Source organism: Epinephelus fuscoguttatus, linkage group LG23 (genome assembly GCF_011397635.1).
Source record: "Epinephelus fuscoguttatus linkage group LG23, E.fuscoguttatus.final_Chr_v1".
Taxonomy (NCBI): Eukaryota; Metazoa; Chordata; class Actinopteri; order Perciformes; family Serranidae; genus Epinephelus; species Epinephelus fuscoguttatus.
Window position 1 is genome coordinate 30,406,983 of NC_064774.1, and position 16,846 is coordinate 30,423,828.

General features: G+C 41.3%; 1 protein-coding gene across 2 annotated transcripts in view; it reads left to right on the forward strand.

Annotated features, from left to right (window-relative positions):
- The window catches only part of mllt3 (MLLT3 super elongation complex subunit), a 76,831-nt gene that overhangs the window by 1,625 nt on the left and 58,360 nt on the right, over positions 1-16,846 (forward strand). The window lies entirely within an intron of this gene.

The window sequence follows — 16,846 nt, forward strand, 5'->3', positions numbered from 1 at the left end:
ATGTCACTCTGTACGCACGTGTTGGTTTGAAACAGCACGATGCTGCTTTTGGATATAAAACCGACAAAGCTTGTATGGAAGAGCTGCCTGACGTCGGTGCTGTGAAGGTGAAGCAGTGGCAGGTGTTATTGTTGGTGGTGTTTGTTGGTCGCAGTGAGCCTGAAACACAAGTATTGCAAACTAGGAAGTCTTTAAAGTCAAAGTCAGACTGATAATTACTATTCATCATGAACTTGTGCATTCCTCCCGCTACAAATGGATGTGTACACAGACTCTGCATATGCACACGTGCTATGAGCTGCTGAAACACTGAGTGAAAGGAGCAATTTTGGAGGCTCATTGGAAGTCAAACTATGCAAGAGTATTTTCTCAATTGACGGTTTTGACTATGAAATTAGAAAATAGTCAGAAAAACTATAATTAGAATTTCCCAGGGCCCAAAGTGATGTTTTATTTTAATTTAATTTTATATACTTTATTAATCACCGAGGGGAAATTCAATTTTCACTCTGTTTGTCAATTACACACAGGTCTGAACACACACATGCACAAACTGGACCTATACATACATGCACTAAGTGGAGAGATGTCAGAGTGGGCTGCCCATGACAGGTGCTCCGAGCGGTTGGGGGGGTTCGGTGCCTTGCTCAGGGGCACCTCGGCAGTGCCCAGGAGGTGAACTGGCATCTCTCCAGCTACCAGTCCACGCTCCATATTTTGGTCCGGATGGGGACTTGAACAGGCGACACTCCGGTTCCCAACCCAAGTCCCTATGGCCTGAGCTACAGCCACCTTACCAGCAGTGTTTCCACATATGACAAAGACAAGAACCAAACCCTGTGATCTGAAAAGCTGGAAGCAGCAATGGTTTGGAATTTTTGCTTGCAAGAATTCATATAACGATCAACTGATTATCAGAATCATTGCAGACTAATTTTCTGTTGATCAATCCAATTGAATAATCGACAAGTCATTGCAGGTCTAGATGTGTCTGATGAAATCTTGGTTGCAGTCTGTGTCAGATTGTAAGATGAATCCATGGTGAATCGAACACTGTAAACTAAAAAAATATATAAATGCAAGGTGACAAGCAGCATCTACATCAACATGTCTGTGGGCACTTGCAGTGTCGGGTCGATCAGTGTATTCTGTGTAACCTCATGCTGTTTTCTGATTGGTTTGTTGGCAAAGATGGGTCATTATCACATTGGTCCTCCCTTTTCTGACCTGGTCAGACTTTTGATGCATGCTGTCTCCAGTGTTTCTGTCATGATGTGAGCTTTCACACAGTTAGTGTATAAGGGCTTTAAATCCTTGTGGTCATGTGTAGTTTGGTGCAAATGAGTCTTAATGGAGCATCTGGCCAGGAAAGAATCAATTGAAATATCTTTTGCTCAAGGATTTTTGACCCCACTTAAGTGTTTTGTGAGTTTAGGGACAGTTTGGCGAGACTAACGCTTGGCATCTGCCCAATGCTGATTCCTCCTGTTGCTCCTAATGTGAAACTAGGGATGCACCAATTGTGACATTCTGGGCCGAAACTGATGTTTAAAAAAAGAACAACCGATACCAGTGTTTTTTTTGTTGTTGTTTATAGTTTGTTTTTGTTGTTATTTCCTCCCCCTTTTGTGCCAGGGAAACAAAGAAATCTTCGTTATAAAAAAAAATAACTGTTTTTAAGTCATCCAGCCTTTCATTATACTACCTTTGAATGAGCATGAATTCAATCATACACATTTATGAAACAACCTTTAAGATAACCCTTTTTCATGGGAATAACATTTTCTTTTTAAAAAACACTTCAAAAACCTTTTCACCATGTATGTCTCATAATTCTCTCTCTAATATCTATCTTGTATTGCTGTGAAAACCAACACATTTCTCCTTCCAACAACTATATTTATTCTAGTTTCTCGCCAAAAAATATGTTTGTTTTTTTTTTAGCACACAATGAGAACTTTTTAATTTACCGTACTAACTAGCTCTCCTCCAGTTGATATCAACACGGATTTGTAGTTCACTTTGTAGCATTATCAAGGAAACCAAAGGATATGTCCCCTGTTGCGTCAATATTGAGTTTACTGCGTCCTTTTGTCCCGAATGTGTCCCACGGAAGATCTCTGTTCGTCCCAAACACGTTTTCTATTGTCCACAGGACACCAGAGTGACATTAGTCTGGAGCCCTGCTTTTTAGCCGGCTCAAAATTGATGTGACACAACTGAAAAACATTGGCCACTGCCATTGGTGAAAGTGATCTTATTCGTTGAAAGGTCGATCACAATCAACGAATTGAATCTTGACTGATACCAGTGTGTGGCCGACAAATCAGTATATCCCTACTAATTAGGATTAGGAGTAAGGCTGGGCAGTATATAGATCATATTGATATCATATGAGACGAGATGATGTCTTCAATTTTGGATATCGTAATATCATCAGTGTTGCCTTTTCCTGGTTTTAAAGGCTGCATAAGGGGCCGTACACATGCAGCGTCTTCAACTGCTTGGAAAATGCGAGGTTGGGCACTGGGCACTACTCTTGTGTATTTTTTATACTCTCAAGAGCATGGAGGCAGGTTGCGTCTGAGGTTGCTAAGTGACCATAACCAGCACCGTATCATAGCCTACTTACCAGAAAAATGCTGACATTAAATTTCAATGTTGAACTCTGTTTATCTCAGGGCGCCGCCATTCTGCCCTGAAAAATAGATGCTCGGGGATGCGTGTGCTCCGTGATGGTGTTGGGCTGGTGTTGCTCTGGTGTTTGAGCATGCCTACCATGCGTCTATATTGAAAAAAAATGAATTTGAGTATGTTTGTACGGCGCCTTACAGTAAAGTGATGTCATTTTCTGAACCTACCAGACCATTGTGGCTATTCTATTATTTGCCTCTATCCACTTTGTGGTTATATTCACATTACTGATTATTTATCACAAATCTCATTGCGTAAATATTTTGTGAAAGCAGCTATAGTCAATCCCATGATTTCATCACAATATCAATATCGAGGTATTTGGTCAAAAATATCATGATATTTGATCAGTCTTCTTAAGGAGTTGGGTTGCATATTAACATCTGATTTTTAAACTCCACCTTTCTCAGTGATACAGTGGTAGATTATCTCAGTTATTTATATTTTTTAGGTATGCGAATCAGGATAAAAAATGTATGTCTGTCATTTGTGCCTTTTTAGAAAATATCCAAGTCAGTGATGACCATGTAAGTATGATGGTCCCACACTGGCTACAACTACATGCAGACTGTCCAGAGTACCTGCAGTACCTTTTTACATGAATGTATCCAGGGCTGCAACTAACACTTCTTTTCATTATCAACTAATCTGCCGCTAGTTTTCTTTATTCATTTGGTCAAGAAAAAGTCAAAAATTGGTGGTGACTTAACTAAATGTTTTTACTATAAATGTATCCGTGAGTTTCTTCTCTCAGCCAGTGAGCATCCTGCTGCAAAGAGTCATCAGCCTGGCCTCAGAATTTTGATGTCTCACGGTTCTTATGCTGAGTCATCGGCTTTTGCACCCTGCCAAGATGAAATAGGGAAAACATTACCACAATACTTACTTGTTTATGCACGGAACTGGCATAAAATATTGTCTGTTGGTGACATCTGACTAAAAATATGAGTCTATAAATTCTCCTCTCACTTTGTATTAGATGGTATCAGAACCGAGTCTTTGACAGTAAACCTCTATATAACTGCCCTCGGGTAGACACTACAACCAGTTTGTGTTAAGGAACTGAGTAATTTGGTTGTTCCATGTAGAGCTGCAGTTATTAGTTGATACCCCAATTACTCCATCAACAGAAAATTGATTGGCAACTATCTTGCTGTAAAAAATTACAAACGTCTGGTTCCAGCTTGTCCAGTATAATTGCTGCTTTATTTACAATTATTTGTTTTCTACAGTTGTGGGACAAATCAGTACTTGAAGATGTCACCTGGCATTCTGGCATGCTGTGATGGACAGTTTCTCACGACTTTCTGATATTTTATAGACAAAACAATTCGTGGATGAATTGATAAAATAACCAGTAGACTAATCAATAATGAAAATAATTATGAGTTGCAGTTATCAAGGTATTTGTTTGGGATCAAACTTGAGCATGATGAACATAAATGATGAACATAATTTGCAAGGTTGAGGTCACTCCAAGCAGCTGGAGACCCAGCCATATGGAAACTGGTCCAGAAGTACTTTGTAATGCAGATTGTATTAACTGTGATTTTTTTTTTTACCCCTTTCATAAAAATATAAAAAGGCCATTGTCTTTAAATGTACAGGACATTAAAATAAAGTCAGTCATAAGTTTTTGTTTCAGTGAAGCCTTTGAAAAGATTAAAGCTCTAATAGATAAGGACACAACAAAGCATTTTTGGCTTGAAAGATTGGCTGGGATCATCTTTTTTCTTTGGCCGGAACAGTTTGTTTTTTACACTTATGATCTTGTAAAATGGAAATCAGGGTGTAATAGCATTGAAAGAACTCTGCTGCTCAGCAGAAGGCCAACCACAAAAACCCTTCTGTTCATGAAATATGTCTAACGTTGTATTACTATGAATGGTACTGTATGACTGGACTGATGATGATGATGTTAGTCATAAAAAGAAGAATGACATTTGTTTACTTCACCTGCCAGGGCATGGAGACTCAGCAACTTTTTGAGTTTGCAAAATTGTCCTTTGCTACGTCAGACAGGAAACACGTTTCGTACAATATTGTAAACAAAAGGAACCTTTTAGGAACATAGAAACACTGCATGCATTTTCATCCAGCTCTTATAAAAACTTTAGTAAACATGACAAAAATAGAAAAAAACCCTTGAAATATCACAGAAGGTTTCTACATTTAGGGGAGATGGAAAATTTGGTGTATCAATGAAAGGTGAATGCGAGAAAGTGCAATGGAAACAGATTCAGCGAATAGATTTCACCTCACAGTCATGACATAGTGTCATTGCATTGCCCACTGTATTCACTCTTCATTGGTCCTGCAGAACAGTAGTAGATGGACAAGCACATAAATTTTCTGAAAATATGTGCAACATTTGGATGGATACCCAACTACTGTCTGGAACTCTGGAAGCTGACGTGCATTTTAACCAAAGGCACCAGGGTATAAATGTAGTTCCTGCCGTATAGGTATACTTCCTGCCTTTAGACAGGTTCAGGCTTCAGAAACATTTTAGTTTCTGTAACAATTCCTGGACTACTTGGTGGAAAATGATTATTACTGCGTGCCCACTGCATGCAAGTCTGTTCTGCCCATAGTGGTCTTAGTAATGTGAAAATGATATTTCTGAGCTGCTGGGAACACCTGATTAGTCTGATGTGGCAAGTACATAAATCACCGTCAGTAGTCACCAGCTTAGAAATTGATGGACTTTAAATCTGTTCAAAGTTTTGAAAGAAGACGTGTTTTGAGACAGGCCCAGAAATGTTATACTGTATTCATTTACCCCAGAGCCTCCAAGCAGGCCATAAATCAAATTCCTCTCTGCTGATATGGGAGCTTCAAAGTTTAAAGTTTCCCCTAAAAGCCTTTGATTACTAGAGACTAAATGAGCTTTGGCTTCTGCACACAGCATCTTTCTCTCTGCACTGTTTGTGCTCCAGTCTTGATAAATGTGATATTTGGCTGAAAGACTAAAACCTAAAGCCCAGCAGGAGAATACTTAACCTCCAATAAGTCTCGCCATGACACATGCCATGAGATCTTTCCAGTGTCTGTGAAGTCTTCGGGGCTTATGTGTTTTTACATGGTGACAAATAGCGCGCCAAAGTGCTTCCTGATCTGTTAGGTCCTCACATGCTCTTGAGTGTTTCCAGTTGAAACACAGCCCAAGTGTAATAGATCAGAGAGTGACTGTGCTGATTCATTTGTTAAAACTGCTAGGGAGCATTTAGTTACAATAAAACTAATGTCAGAAGAATTGTGATGTCAAATGTGAAGTCAACATTTATATACTCTTTCATTAGTTGATATACTTTAACTTTACAGTGCAGGAGTTATTTTGTGATGACTGTTTTAAATAGCATACCTGTGGCATTCAGTGAGTTTTGAGAACCTCCAGATTTGGGGCCTAGTCTGCAGAACAAATACAGGAATACTGCATTGGGGAAAAATAAAAAGCCAGTCAGATGGAGGATGATGATTCGCTGGCAGAGATTTAGAACCACCTGTCCAGGTAGATTAACTGTAAATTAAGTAGACCAAGTGATGCTTGATATGAATTAGAGCTTAACAATGAATCAATCAGTGAATTTACAGAAAAATATTGAGCAACTATATCATAATCAATTAATCATCTAATACATTTTTCAAGCCAAAGTGCCTAGAACTGCTCTCAACTGCTAGAAGTTGCTGTTTCTCTTTTTCTTTTGTGTGACTAAATTAGTTATAGTTCAGGCGCTGGTAAGACAAAATAAGAGATCTAAGGCCTTGTTTCCACTTCCGTATGTGTATGGAGAGGAATCAACCTAAAGTCAATTCATTCGTATGGGATTCTCCATGATACCAGATGTGCCTGTGAAACTCGCTCCTCCCATCTGTAATATTTCTGTCCACAATTTTCCTCAAGTATGTTGCTCAGATTATCTAGTTAATTCTCATTTAGCTCACTTTAAACGCAAGTAGCTGATAGACTTTCGGTATCTAGCTGCAACTCAACCCAGTCACCAGAAAAAATGTTTGCGCTGTACTTTTCTGCAAACCAGTGTATGGTATAATGTGGCCAATACTTTAAAACCTTACATTTCATGTGCATGTGGTTAGGTTTAGACACAAAAACAATCGGTAATGGTTTGGAAAAGTTCATGTGATTTGCAAGCTGTGCCGCATGAGAATAGAATATTCTGGGAATACTACAAACATGAGGGCTCACCTCACACTCACACACAGAGGAAGCGTTAGCCACTGATGGTCAAGCTAATGCTAAACCCGCTTTGCTAAAAATCAACACTGGACACACTTAGCTTGACAAAACTACCATCCAACTGTGAGAGAGCAAAGAGAATAACACAGTCCATCACCTATTTCATGTTAAAGGTTTGGGGTCCATACAGCGCTGTTGAAAATGAAGGCTTTTGTTACATGCTAAAAACACTGGAACCCAGGAATGTGACTCTATCCTGACGTTTTTTTCACCGACACAGCCGTACCCAAGCTCTACAGAGAAGTGAAGCATAAAGTTTAAGAGTCTTTGAATACAGCAGGAAGGGTGGCATTAACTTGTGATGCCTGGACTTCAAGGTCAGTGGATTCAAATGTGACAATGACACAGAGAACTGGCAACTGCTGTCTCATCTTCACACTAGAGCAGTACACAAAAGTCACACATGAGCAAACATTGCAGACCTCCTGCAAAATGCAGCACAAGAATGGGGGATTGTGGTTGTATCTGGCAGCTTCTTACGTGGGTGTTGCCATTCAGTTGGCGGGATACCTGCATGTGTTTCACTCACGCACTTAATCTATCCTCACAGAGGGTGTTAGACCTGCCAACAGTAGTTTGTCGGGTGTATGCAGCATTTCTGACAGGTTTTATGGCAGTGTTGGTCAGTCCATCTGCTGTGCATCACATTTTGCTGCAATAAAGATAATAGTATCAGTTTTACTTCATATGATAAAGTTTTCAGTCTGTTCATCTGACTTTAAAGTTTTCTATGGAGAAATAATTCACAGTTGGGAAAAAAGTAATAAATTGCAATATATGACAAAATATTTTATCGCAGTTCTTGGCATATCGTAATAATATTGTATTGTGACCTAAGTTAAGTGATAATACTGTATCATGGGTCCTGTGGCAGCATGGGTGAGACATTCTGACGATGTGTTACACGTGCGTCCTGCCATCGGGAGATTTTAAAAGTAGCTGAAAGCAGTTAGCAGCTAACTCAAAGAAGAAGAACAGCAGCCCAAAATGTTCTCAAACTGGGAAAATAATGAGGTCCGGGAGCTTCTTACTCTGTGATTAGAGGACGAGATCAGCTGCCATATAACAGAGACAGTAAAGGATTGTTATTGCCACGTTATGCCATTGTTGTTTATTAAGCTCTGACGATGTGTATGTCATATATCACTCTGGAGACCGATGCTGTTGTGTTACATTTTATGCCCATCACACCTCTTTTGCCTCTGCCATGCTGGTGTGCTGTCTATAATCACACACTGGAGCAGTATGATGCTGCTGCCGTTTGGTTCTGTGTAAAAATGCAAAGGTGGCATCAAGAAGGGACTTTATAGTAGCTCTATAGCATGATCTCTGTGTAAAAAGGGTGAGTGTTACTGAGTAGTCCAGCAGGGCCATAGCTGGCTACACACACAGGAAGTTTTGGGGTGAACGCCAAGGATATTCACGCTCTCTTTTCTTTTCTCTTTGTGGCCACAGTGTTTAATTTCCTCCATGTTGCAGCTGTTGAAGATTACCCTGTCCTCACTTTAGAAGGAAGCTCTTTACTCACCTGCATCTCTCACATGGTGACTCACCAGCCACTCTGAAATAAAACAGGAGGCATTTAAACACGTCGTAAGCACAGAGTAAATCTGTCAGGAGGAACTGAGTGCTAACATTCTGTTTTCAGACCTACAGTCTGTGCTGTGTTTGGAGTCTATAGATCATATTTGACCTCTTTTGTCTTTCATGGACAGCAGGAATATTTGTGCAGTGCGGACAGTAGCTATTGTTGGTTACATACTTATCCTTAAAATCTCTGATCTGATACATTTGAACACAAGCTCTGTGTGCTGAGACACCTCCACCTGGATCTTCCCTTACATAACTGACAGCAGTGTTTGATAAATGGAAGTTAGTTGTGTGCATTCAGCTTCATGATTCTGCCAACAGGATGGCAGCAGGAAAGCGTTTGTTATGTGGACCAGGAATCCCCAATGGCCTGTCAGGATTTCAAAGACAGGGGGCTAGTGAGAGAGAGGGAGCTGTAATCACCATCAGACTCCCCTGTACACAGTTAAAAATGCAGTGAAATCTGTCATTGCCACTTGGCTCACTTGCAGGCTTAATTTAAGAGCAGCCTATTGTTTAGTTTAGTGTCAGCCACGCTGTATTTGCTCTTGTAAAGATGCTGACGACAGGTAGGCTCACATGGCATGCTGATAGGATTTCAAGCGTTTCCACATCAGTTGTTTCCTTACTGCTCCAAAGACTGTTTTTCTTATCAACATGTCGCACAAGGTGTAGCAGTCAAAACACAGAAAGCAGTTAGAATGAGAAAGTGATAAGAGACGGTGAGCGTAACTTCCTCCCGCCGTTCCTCCCACACTCTCAGTGATTTGTTGTGCAGCTCAGAGAAGCTGCCAGACACACATTAAGATTAATGACGAACCAGTCAGTAAAGCTGCCACTGCGCTTCATTATTGCCATGCGGTTAACGGGCCAGCGTTGAGGCGTCGCCATGGAGACGGCCTAATGGCAATGCCGTTTGAACAAATGGAGGTAAAGAAGCTCTTTGGAACCAGTGAAGGGGGTGCTATTTTGGCAATAGGCGGCAGCGGCTCATGCTGCTTAAGCACCTCATTTGGAGCCTGGGCTGCCATTTAATCTACTCTGGAGATGGCATCTCTTCAGAGGTGTTTGTGATATTTCAGAGGATTGTCACTTTTATGGAAAGATGTAAGACAGTGTAATGGGAAAGAAATGGGCAGGCTTGGTGAAAAGAGTTTCAGATTTGTGGTGTGTGCAGGAAAGATACACAGAGCTGAGGTTCTTTTTGTGTTTTCTTGGACCAAGGTGCTCTTTGTTACAGGGAGGAAAAACACTCGAAACCAACATTTCTCCTGGTTGAAAAAGAGGGGTGTGGTGGTGTTTCATTTTGCCTGGTCTGGCTCTGTGATCAAGGACAGTTTAATCAAACCAAACCTCTGGTATTACAGCACCAACACTGGCAAATATGAACACATTATTAGCAGTTTTTAGCATGATAAAATGGGCTGGTAAGGTACTTAGAATCCACAGTACAGTGTACCTCAGTTTTGGGATTTTGTATGTTATTTAGAGTACAACAGGTAAAACAACCAAGAGCAGAAGGAAACATTTTGTCTTTCTTTGGTCCTTTCTTTTTTTTTTATTTTAATTAAAAATGAACACATCAATCCCTTGGTGTGAGAGCCACTGCTGGGACAGTGGGTGATTTCTGTTCAATTGCAGGTTGGCCTCGTGCATGCAAGGCAGTGTATCATCCCATGACAACAACCGCTTCTGCTAATTTATACAAGGCAGTGGATAATTCCTGGATCACTATAGCTTTTGCACATTTATACAGGGCACTGGATAATTCCTGGATAATATAGCTTCTGCTCATTCATACAGGGCAGTAGGGCTGTAAGATTGTGGCCAAAATGGTAATCGTGATTATTTAGATCAATATTGAGATCACAAATATTTATTTTAATTATTAATTGATTTCAGGGACAAAATATTTTTGTTGTATTTTCACATTTAAATAAAGATAGCACTGCTTTCATTTCAGGTTAAGATTGGTCCTCACAGAATGCAACCAAATGAAAACATTCATTCGACATCTTGGGCTTAACTGAATGCCATTGCATTGGTTATTTCAGTCTGTCATTTACGGCTGAATGGAGATGTATGCACTGTATTTTATTTTTTATAGTGATCATGGTTCCCGTGACATGATGTTATGGATGTGTAAGCTGATGATGGACAGGGACAGGGATTCAATGAGCTAACATAAGTCACCTTATTTGTCTTGGCCTTCCTGCATTTATCACACAGCAGTTTGAGGTGTTCTTTCAGGTGGTGTTGCAAGTTAAGCTCCTTTCTCACTGCACAAAAAACCTGCTAACACTCACTAATATCTGGCTTTTGGATGTAATGGGAAAGGTTACAGTCAGCATTCACACCAGGATCAAATGACTCAGCAGGAGTCACGGGTATTTATCGGCACCAACTCTATTTGGCATCAATGGAAACACAAAAACCCGGTGGACGCACTAATTGTAGCACCTTAACAGGTGAGATGCAATGACGCACCACAACAAATTACGATCTGTCTCCACCCAAGCAGCGCTCAAACATCGATCCCAATTAGTCTGCACCGTGTTCAAAACAGAGACAGAGTAAGTAAGAGATATAAAAAGAGGTAACCACCGTATGGTTTTCACAGGCCTCCATGCTGCTTTCTTCTGTTTACTAACCTGTTATTCGGCTTGTGTGTCACAATGAAGGTGACACACACATACACACACACACACACACACACACACACACACACACACACACACAACCATGTACACAGCTGCCGTCTACTGACACTACTGGCAATGGGAAAGGAGTCTATCGCCTATTTTTAGTGAGTTGTCCTGTGTTGAAAAAAAAAACATGTATCCAATTTTATGGAAAAGGGTTAGTCAGTCAGTTAGTTAGTTAGTTAGTGAGTTAGTGATGGTTTGTGGTGCAGACACAAGTCTGTTACGCTCTTTGCATGATTTGTTCTCTCCTAAATTCAAAATATGCTACTGCCAAACAACAGGTGTTGATGGTTGATGATGGATGGATGATTTTTGTTTTACCTGTCTGGAGCTGCGACATTAAGGAAAGATTTTCATGGGCACGAAAGCTCTTCAAAAGTGGAGGCCGGTGGCCCTTGATTTGTTATGCGGCAGAGTTTTCTATGAGTGGAGCATGCATTTTAAACATCAATATTGCAGTCAATCATGTTCATTTAATTGTGGGGAGCCAAAATGATGATTGTGATTTAATGTTCAATTGATTGTGCAGCCCTGCAGGGCAGTGGATAATTCCTGGACAACTGCAGCTTGTGCCTGTTAATGCAGGGCAGTGGCTAGTTCCTGGACATAGGCAGCATGTCCCAGTGACTTACTGTAAAACCATAACGATAGAGGCCCTTCCAGCTTCAGTTTTAGACGTTGTTATATGAGCTGATCATGGTTTGGCTAATGGATCACAACTGTCCCACTGCCAAAGCTGTCCAAGTGGAGTTCGCTTTTCAGAATTTATGTTCCACAAGTGCCAAGTTTTAGACCTAATTAGAGTGCACAAGGCTAATTCTGCGGTAAATATTTGGTTCACAGGCCATACAAAACTAAAAGTCAAACTAAACCTCCTATATCAAACAGTTCAGGATGAATACTCACACTGCTACACCCATTTTAGAAATGTTTTCTTAGTCCCATCTTATTCTCTTATTCTGTGTTGAGGATGAGCGCAGGCACATCTGTTTAACAGCAGTAAATCATCAGCTCATGTGTTCTCAGTAGGGGAGTTTGTGAATGGCTGTGATCTATTTATGTGATCTCATGAAAATGATTGTAATTGTCTTCACAGTTTAATGTATCCCCTATTTTATGGCAGGACTTGCCCCATCCTGTGTGCTTCTATTGAGAAATGTAGGGAAGCCTCTGTGTGCTGCGTATCTTAAGGTGGAAGATTTAGCCTCAGATATAATCCATAGGTTAACCCACATCCTGGAATGAAAATGAAGAATCTGAAAATACTTTAAGTAAAGCAAAGATCTTCTCTGTGTGAGGCTTGTCCCACCATGTTTTCTAGCATGTTGTCTTATTTGCTACAAATCTCCAAAGGGCTGATTACAGCTTTCCATGACTCGACAGCATTTACACTTGGAAACTATCTGAAGCTTCAAGTTTACAACTCCTGCCCTCACTGAGACTTAGAAAATCACTGACTTACACTCACACTTACTTAGAGTATCTTCTTTCCTTAAAGAAAGAGCGTTCTGTTCTGTTCTGTTCTGTTAGCCAGATTGGCGACAGTATAAGCCCCTTACAGTGCGTGCGCGCACACACACACACACACACACACACACACACAGGCAGATTGATGCCTGAATGATTGGGCCAACATGTTAGCCTCTGGCCATCTCTTGGGCTCTGTGGAACGCTCGCATGAAACCTTTTAACTCCCCTCATCCTCCGCTCAGGCTTAATTTGTGGCTTGTGTGCACATACCACATAAGTCAAGTCACTGCAGTGACCTATACATAAGATAGAGATCCTCAGGCTGAAATATGTCTCAGAAGCTGCGGTGCATTCCTTTCCTCTTTGCTGTGGCTTTGCTAATGTGATCTCCCTGAGCCCTGATGATACCAGTATTGATATCATTGCAGGGGATGAAGAATGCTTTCCTGTACATGTGTTCATATGTGGTTTCTTTTGTCTTGGGTCTGTCAGAACAAAGCTTCAGAAAGCAAACAATGGTGACATCATAACTTTAGAAAAACACTAGTGGCTTTTTAAAGAGAAGGTAGTAGATTTAAGATGCACGTCTCCTCTGTTATTCTGTCTACTGTTCAACAAGTCATTACAGTACTGAAAAGACATCAAATCCCATGCATTTGTGTACAATAGAAATATCTGTATTTCAAGTAACATTTTGTAATATTTCATAAACCTGTAAGGATTTCCTCTGACATCATTGGATGTGCTCTCAGGGGTTTGACCTGTACATGTTTCTAAGAAACAAATGCTGGTGATTAAGCAGTGGGGAAGCCAATAGCAAAGTAAATATTGGCCTTGTATTTGTCAGGTTGTCAGGACCACGGCTCCAGTTATACGATAATGTTGCTCTGTGTCTGCTGCATGTGTAAAGAGAAGGGGTGTAACACAGAAGTCACGGTTCGGTTCACACCGTGTCAGTCTGTGTGTCCTGGAAGATTTGAATGTCCTGGACAAATAGGAGAAATACCCGTCAAATATTATCTCAAGTGCATAATCACGCTGTTCGTTGTTGTTCGGGGGCAACACATAAACACAAAGAATTTTCTTTACCTAACTGTGACTTTTTGTGACACTGTATATCAGTCACAAAATCTTTTTGATTGCATTGTTCTCTATTGGATAGCAGTGCCATGCAGCACGCTTATTTGAGCTGAAAGTTTGTCAGCTGCACTGTTTTTATTTATTCCTGCTGCTCACTTTGAAAGCACCGTGGACAAAGAATGGCTGATTCATAAAGTTGAAATCTAAGTATTATCTAAATAACATCTCAGGAGTGTGTCTGCTTGCGATGGATATGACCATGACGGTTCAGCACCAATACACAAACCATTACTGTCTTAGTAAAGAGTCAATTAATTGCTAATGCTAAGCTGACAAATTAATAAGGTGTAATGAAGATCCTCTATCTCTGTACATACATTTTTGTTTTTCGATAAGCTGATTCTAAGTTTCAGTATCACGGCCGATCCAGGCATATTGTTATGGATCAGTATCGGCTAACATAAAATCAGTCTGTATCAAATCAGTATGTATTGTACTTTGTTTTTTAGTGCTGCAGCGCTGCTCTTAATGGGCAATGCAGCATTTTGCTTGCATGTCATTGTGTGTGATTGTGATTGTTTACGTGCACACTGATGTCAGGCTCCTCGCCTGTGGAATCATCTTCCCGTTACAGTCCGGGAGGCAGACACCGTCTCCACATTTAAGACTAGACTTAAGACTTTCCTCTTTGATAAAGCTTATAGTTAGGGCCGGCTCAGGCTTGCCCTGTGCCAGCCCCTAGTTAGGCTGACTTATGCTGTGTTCCCACCAAACGCGATGAATGCAATTTAATCACTCGTAACACTCGTAACGCGCCACCCGTAACGCCCGAGTTTCAACGCCTGGCCATTTTGTTAATTCGTGTTATCGCGTCATTCGCGCGAGTAGCGGGGAAGCCGGCTGTGCTAACTGGAGCTAAGCTAGTGCTAACGTTCATAGTACAACCATTCTGCAAACTAATTAAAGACACAGATTTACAGAACTTACCAAGTAGACCAGTCTCCTCGGCGTCTTTCACCCAAGCCTGCTCCTTTTTGTTGCGGTCTCTGTAGAGTAGACACGTAGTATCATATAGCTCCGGGTAGCCACTGAGATGGCTGAGATAACCACCATCGCTGCTTTGTACCTACTCTGGAAGTCCCAAATGCATCGGAGGGTCAAATGCCGTTGTTTTTGGGTTCACCCTATCCTGCAGAAGCGCATCCAGCTCGGCGAGTTTCACCACCTCTTCCAGGAACTCCGTCTGGATGATAGCCGCTTTCAGCGGTACTTCAGGCTGACTGGGGCCCAGTTTGAGGACCTGTTGGTGAGGGTTGGCGCCAGGATCTCCCGGCAGGACACCAACCACAGGCGCTCCATTTCAGCTGCGGAGCATCTGTCCATCTGTCTTATGTGAGTAGCAGTTTATTACTGTCAACAACTGGAGGTTGTTGACACACGCCAGTGATGTCGGGAGAATCTCAACGCTGATTGGCTTTCGCGGCACAGCGCCACGCGAATTCGCCTCAAAAGTTAAATATTTTCAACTCGAACGATGATCGTGCTAGACACATCCATCGCACCGCCCGATTTTGCGTCTAATCGCGTCTTTGCATTGACTTTGTATGTAATCTTGACGCGCGAATTTGCGAATTCGCGTTTGGTGGGAACACAGCATTAGGCCTAGTCTGCCAGAGGACCCCCTATAATACACCGGGCACCTTCTCTCCTTCTCTCTCTCTCTCTCTCGTATCCTATTACTGCATCTTGCTAACTCGGCCATTCTGGATGTCACTAACTCGGCTTCTTCTCCGGAGCCTTTGTGCTCCACTGTCTCTCAGATTAACTCATATCTCAGCGGTGCCTGGATAGTGTGACGTGTGTGGTTGTGCTGCTGCCATGGTCCTGCCAGATGCCTCCTGCTGCTGCTGCCATCATTAGTCATTAGTCATACTTCTACTGTTATTATACACATCTGACTATTGTCACACTTGTATACTGCCAGGTATTAATACATACTTTCAACATATTGTACCGCAGTAACCAGAACTATAACTATAATATTATTACTTTCAATAATGTTGTTGTAAGCTACTGTCATTACCTGCATCTTTCTCTCTCTCTCTCTCTCTCTCTCTCTCTCTCTCTCTTTCTGTCTCATTGTGTCATACGAATTACTGTTAATTTATTATGCTGATCTGTTCTGTACGACATCTATTGCACGTCTGATCCCTCCTCAGTTGCTCTTCCTGAGGTTTCTACCGTAACCCCCCCCCCCGTTAAAGGGTTTTTTTGGGGAGTTTTTCCTTATCCGCTGTGAGGGTCCAAAGGACAGAGGGATGTCGTATGCTGTAAAGCCCTGTGAGGCAAATTGTGATTTGTGATATTGGGCTTTATAAATAAAATTGATTGAAACTGATTGATTGATGTGACCAACTCTGAGTTTCGACATCAGGTTTGACAAAATAATGTCATGCAGATTCTAAGCTCTGATTCCAAAGGCCTTTGCACCCCAAGTCCATATTTTTCATTCGAAATCATTGCATGTTTAAAAATAAATAACATTTGTCGCATCAGGCATGTTGAGTTCGATTTTTCTGTTTTTTTCACATCTGTCAAAAGGCTTTAAAGAGTTGCTTGACCAAGAAGCAGCCAAGAAAAAGTGGCGTAATCTGCGGGATCCATAGCTACATCCAAAACGAGAGAGGAACAGGGCGCACAGTAAAATTTCATAACCCAGATTTGAGCCTACTTTCAACAGGTCAGATTGTAATATTCAGGCGAATGATGATGATGATGATGATGAGGAGGAGGATGTAATAGTGGATGAAGACCGTAGAAAGAGACGGAGAGGGAGCAACAGTGTGGAGACACAGAGGGAGGACAGCTCAGTCCTTCAGGTAGCTGCCGTACCAAATGCAAGGCACAGGCAAAGAGTGGTGCCAGCCACTTAGGTACCTCTAGAGGAGAGAAGTGAGGGTGCAAATGTGTCTTTCTGTTTTGTCTCATATTGCAAATATTTGGAGTCTGTGTGTAACGTTTTTATGCGTATTGATTTTTATCAGATGAC